We start from the raw sequence: 6000 nt of genomic DNA, 5'->3' as shown, positions 1-6000 counted from the left end.
TGAGATAAGAGTGCAGTAGAAAGAGCCACGGGATCCACCCAGGCCCCATCCGCGGCCACCTTACACTCTGCTGGTTTTTAACCAGTGGCCGCCTCGCCTTGTAAACTCCCTCTGGTGGGTTTCTGGGGACTGCAGGATCGCCGGGCACCCCCTGCGTCCCAGGAGGAAAGTGGGTACTCTCCTAGGCTCCCAGTTGCGGGCTCGACCTGGAGGAACCAACGCAGTGGGCACTGTCAGGATTCGGGTACGATGGGAAGGGGCACCAGGCACCAGCCGGGGGTGCACACCTGGCTTCAGGGGTCCGGCTGGCAAATCCGTCTGCTGACCTGGGGGGAAACGGGCTTGCATTAATTCCAGCTGCCGCGGCCTGCAGGCGGATCCACGACCATCTGAAGCCAGCAAGGTAGGAACGTTCGCCCCTGGGGCCCAGGTAAAAATGCTAACAGATGCTGCAGCCTCTGCCAGAACGAATTTTAAATGAATCTCTCTGGTTGCAAGCACATTAAAGAAGAAAAACACACTTCTTTCTCATTCGTGGGGGCAAACAGCTGGAACTCATATCAGTAAGGGGAAAACATGGAGAAAAGGCTGGCGATTCGGGCACCGGAGGAAAACGCTGCTGCCTGCCTGTCCCTCCGGACTCCAGGTTGGCTTTCCTCTCACGTCGCCGCTGTGTCACTGCACAGCTCTGCCCTCTGCAGCCAAGGACAGACCGCGCTCGTCTGGAGGAGTGATGGAGCCCAGCTGAGCCCAGCACGAAAGGGTGGCTCCTCACCGTTTGAGGGCCGTGGGCGCCACGGAGAACAGGAAGAGCACTCTGGGGAAAGGTGCCGGGCCCCCAAAGCTGCCACAGGCCCCCAGGCCACGGAGGCCAGCCTGAGGCCTCTGCAAGCCACGTCGCCATAGGCAGCCCTGCTGTCCCTGTGTCCTCGCCACAGGCATAACTGGGTTCCAGAGAGCATGTCACTCCAGATATTGATCCCAAAGGGCCCGGAATGGGTTTCTGGCCAGAAGCATGACCGCAGGGGCAGCCCCAAGAGGCCCACTGCCCCAGCAGTTTGTGGCCAAATCAAGGCCAGGCCTGGGATGCAAAGGCCGCACCTGGGGTTACCCCCACCCCCAAACCCCCCTTCCAGCCCCTCCAGGGTCCCTACAGGCCGGGGCTCAAGCACAGGCAGGGCCTGCAGGGACCTCGGGCTCCATCTGCAGCCACTCTTTCTTGTCCCGGCTGGGGCCTGGGGTCGTGTGGCTGGCATCTGGTGGCACGTCCTCCCACACACACTAGACAGCCCCACAGAGAATGGCTCAGCCCTAAAGGGCCAAGTGGCCAGGGACCAACCCTCCGGGCCTGTGTCCTCGGGGCTCCCCAGCAGCTGCACCCATGGGCGCCTATACATCTACCTTTTAAAAATGCCAAAGGGTCCTAGGGTTTTATCTATTCCATTTTATCAAAATAGTAAGTTTCCACAGCAAATAGTTCAGCCCACTTATGATGTGACAAGCAGTCCCGCCGCTTCCCCGTCCTGGTACCTCGGCCCCAGGACCAGAAGGGCCATGACGGGCTCTCCTGCTGTCTCTCCTCCTCGCTTTCTCCACAGTTTCCTTCCAACATGTACATCAGAACTTTTAAAAAAAATTTTTTTGGCCACACCCACGTTATGCAAAAGTTCCCAGGCCAGGGATCAAACCCGTGCCATAGCAGTTTGTTAAGTGCCAGATCCTTAACCTGCTGCACCACCAGGGAGCTCCTACATCACACCTTTTTCCTTTTTTTTTTTTTTTCTTTTCTTTTTATGGTCAAACCTGCAGCATATGGAAGTTCCCAGGCCAGAGGTCGAATTGGAGCTGCAGCTGCAGGCCTACACCACAGCCACAGCAACGAGGATCTGAACCACATCTGCAACCTATGCCAGATCCTTAAGCCACTGAGTGAGGCCAGGGAATGAACCCGCATCCTCACAGAGACAACATCAGGTCTTAACCCACTGAGCCACAGCAGGAACTCCTCCATCACAGCTTCTCATTCAACTGGTATGGAGTATTTATAACACTGTAACTGTGTGACTACGCTTCCCAGATAAGCCCCACCGTGGTGCTACAACAATATCTGTTTCTGGCGCACCTTGAGCCCCTACTTCTGGCCTCTGGGCTGTGAAAATGAATTCCTGTTGTCTACACCCCTAAGGGAGCCTGGTTTCAGCAGCCACGACCATGCCTCCCGGAGCTGGGCTCTACCCTTGGCCCGTGAACTTGCTGCTCAGAGCTTTTTCGGGGGACCTGGGCCCGCTGGGCTTCCATGCAGCCTCAGGCCCAGGAGCCTGGCACGGGCACCCCTCCTCCCACCCAGGAAAGGGCCCTCTGCCCACGGGGCTGGGAAGAGCCCTCTGTGACGTGGGACCGTCGTGCAAGGGAAGCCTGGTGTCAAGGTGTGACCGAGGCAGGGACCGTGGGCAGCAGCAGCTCCCCTGAGTAACTGCCAGAACCTCAGTGGCGGCAACGGAGACCACTCCTGGGCCCAGAGGCCTTTCTTCCTCTTAGAACCTTCTAGAACACAGCTGCACCTGGCCTAGTGCAGAAGGCCTCACTCCCCAGCTCCCCGGCAGCCAAGCAGACGCACTGAGCCCCCTGGGCCAGCGAGCGACACTGAGGTCCTGGGCAGTATTTCTATCGGGAGGCTCCCCCGTCTCTGCCTTCTGCAGGGACACAGACGTCACGGCCAGACCAGACAGCCGGGTGCCAGCCCTGAGCCTAGAGGGAAGCCTTCCAAAAGGAGCTGCGCCACAAAGGCCCGGAGGACACAGCTTTTTCTCTTTAACCTGAACGACTGCGATGAGAGCGGCCAACACAGCACAAAGGCGAAGCCATCCATTGTTTTTTCATTAAAAGCGACTGAATTACAGATCGGAGCAGGTGCAATCTTATCATTTAATTTGTCTCTATTCCATTTTGCAGGCTGCAAAGGCTCTCCTGGGCCCTGGGAGGTATCAGTCATTTCAGTGCTTTTAACAATTTCAAGGCAATGAAAAAGCAGAAACTCTCCCCACCATCAATGCCACTAACTCACTGGCCAGGACACCACAGAGCAGCGCTTACAGTGTGCGTGATTTTGACCCCAATGCAGATTCTGTCTCAAAAGGACGCCACCAAAAAGATTTTCTTTGGAGCATATACAGTCCTGCCCAGAGATGCTAGACGTGCAGGTGTAAATCCCAGCGCTCGCCTTTGGAAGTGACCCCCGTGGGCGCCCCTGCTGTGCCCCTGTGTGGGGTCCCAGCCATGGCCCGGCACCGGGTTAGGATCGGTGGCCCCTGAGACCTCTCGCTGCCCCTCCTGTCCCGACCAAACCTCCTGGTAAAATGACCTCGGGGTGGGAACTGCGGAGCCCCAGGAAACGGGATGCCCATCCCGGGAGATGGCAGAGACCGACCGAGGGCAGGGACGTCCTGGGTTCAGGGGAGGGAAGGGGGGTGGGCTGCGGGAAGATGAGCAGGAGGAGGACCCGCAGGAATTCCCAAGCTCGGGTCACACTGTGTGGGAAGACAGCCCCACCTCTTATTAGATTTTAATCAAGAACGATCCCATTAAATATTTCAGATTGCCCTGTGAGGATGATATTTTTAAAGGACTATGTGATGAAGAGAAGAACACAGGAAGCATAAATTTTTAAAAATTCATTCCCTCCCTGTAACAATCCACAGCGCGCCGGCGGCTGCTCAGCTTCCAGGAGAACCAATCACAACCATCTTTCATGTGGCCAATTACACCTGTCCCTCTGGCCCAGGACCAGCCCCAACCCACCCATCCCAGCTGGGCTGACCCTGACCACCCAAAACAGAGATGACCCCAAAGTCTGACCCTGCACGCCCGCCAAACCGCCGGTTCTCTGGCTGAACCCCCCCCTCCACCCCAGATCCTGCCTGTTGCCGCAGGAAGGCCGGGCGCAGAGCGCACGTGCCCACACGTGCCCGCGCACACATGCACCTGCCCGCACACACTTCCCGGCACCCAGGCAGGTCCTGGGACAGTGTGGCCGGCAAAGCCCCGCCACAATTGCCCAAGGACGAAAACAGAATCCGGGTAAGGAACGAAGTCTAACCTTTTCTTTTCCTCTGGGCTTAGTCCATGTCCACGCACTCCTCCGGGGCTGCGTGCGGAGCGCTCACGCCCGGGGCTTCAGAGCCGAGCGCCTGGGGCAAAAGGGCTGCCGCGGCGCCTCCGCTCGCGGCCGGCGGGGCGCGGCCGGCGACACCGAGACTCAAGATGGCGGCGGGCGGGCCGTGTGCAGAGCCGGCGGCTCCCGCCACCTGCGGCGCGCGCGGCGCACGGGCCCCGCCCCCTCCCGGGCTGCCGAGGAGCCCCGCCCACAGCCGCGGGGACAGCCTGGGCTCCCCCCGCCCCCCCCTTCCTCCAGCAAAGGGCAAAGCTTTCCTTCGCCTCCTGAGCTCAGTCCCTTCTTCGGGCTCAAGCGACACTTGTTTGGGGACCAACCAGGGAGGGTGGGTCCCAAGAGTAGGGCAGAAGGGTAAGGATCACCAAGGGTCATTTGCTCCTGGCTGGGTGCCCGAGTAGGAACCCAGGGCAGCTTCCTCTCCTGTGGGGGGGGGCAGGGCCTCCGATGCCCCTTTATCTCCACAGACACAGAGCCAGAAGCAAAGATGGGCCATGGGAATTCGGGGACACCTGGGGTAGGCACTCCATTGCCCGCCTTTCCTGCACCGCCGTCCTCCCCCTGCAAAGGCAGCAGTTGCTGCAGGCCCCCTTCCGGCTCCAGCGGGCCAACGCTGGGTCCCCACCGAGGAGCCGACCCCTAAGCGGTGCTGATTGGGGGGGGGGGGTTACCAAGGCAGTTCTCCAGAGGGTTTAGATGAAGATGTACTTGTCTCCCAAGTAACAGAACTCAAGGCTGGTGGTGACCGGAGACTGGTGGTGATGGGACGCTGGTGGTTCTGCCCTCCAAGATGCCCAGTGCCTAAGAGCTGCCTGCCTGCTACCTGCTGTATCCAGGGCATCAGCCCCCAGAGCCAGTGATGCCCACCGGCCACAGGAGGGTGGAAAGAGGGTGGGCTCCCTTCCACCTGCTGCCCACACGGCCTCCTGACCTCGCCCAGTGGAGAGGAGATTGGGAACGCAGCCCCGTAAGCAGCCAAGCCCCAACAACCACAAGGGCGCGTCTACAATGAAAGAGAGCGAGGCCGAGTCCAGAGGGACAGTCCCTGTCCCCGCCACACTCACAGGCCTTTGGGTTGATCACCACACCACGGACCACAACGAGAAAAGGAGAACTAAGGCTCATCTGCCCTTGAACTGGGGTCTGGGAAAGGAAAAGCCTTCCTGCTCCCAGACACGGGTGGCGCAGTGCCCTGCAGACCTCAGGGACGGCCAGGGCAAAGGAGGGGGTCTTTTGCTGCTTGGAGGCACGCAGACCTGAGATGCAGGCTGTGCTGCTGGGGCTACTGGGCTGGGTCTGAATGGAGGGGAAGGGGGGGGTGCTCGTTGTCCAACAAGGGACTCGGGAGAAACCCGCACTCAGGATGCTGCAGCCGCCTGGCCCCATTCCCCATCCAGAGAAACATTTTTCTCTCATCTCTCCTGGGAACACTGGTGCCAAGAGGTGCCCGCACTGTCCCAGCAATCCTGCGAAAGGTTCAGTGGCCCAGAGTGATGTTGCGACAGATGATTTGGATTAACTGCTCAGAGAAGCAGAACGGGCGGGGGCGCGCACGTGCACACACTCTGAGGGCGGGAGAGAGATTTAGGTCAGGAATCGGTTCACTTGATCGTGGGGCCTGGCACATCTGAAAGTTGTACAGCAGGCTGGAAACTCAATTAAGAGCTGGGGTTGCAGGAGTTCCTGTTGTGGCTTAGCAGTAATGAACCTGACTAGTATCCACGCAGAGCCTCGCTCAGTGGGTTAAGAGTCCCAAGTTGCCTCGCTCAGTGGGTTAAGAATCCCAAGTTGCCATGAGCTGTGGTGTACGTTGCAGACGCGGCTCGGATCTG

At 59.3% G+C, this 6000-nt stretch overlaps 1 long non-coding RNA gene across 1 annotated transcript; it reads left to right on the top strand.

Annotated features, from left to right (window-relative positions):
• LOC110257545 lies at positions 4402 to 4997 on the top strand. Its single transcript, XR_002340305.1, has 2 exons — positions 4402 to 4522; positions 4889 to 4997. It is a non-coding gene; the product is annotated as an uncharacterized LOC110257545 (long non-coding RNA).

The sequence above is a fragment of the Sus scrofa genome, chromosome 18, assembly GCF_000003025.6.
Source record: "Sus scrofa isolate TJ Tabasco breed Duroc chromosome 18, Sscrofa11.1, whole genome shotgun sequence".
Taxonomy (NCBI): domain Eukaryota; kingdom Metazoa; phylum Chordata; class Mammalia; order Artiodactyla; family Suidae; genus Sus; species Sus scrofa.
The sequence above is the reverse complement of the archived record's forward strand: the minus strand, read 5'-3'. Positions and strand labels throughout refer to the sequence as shown.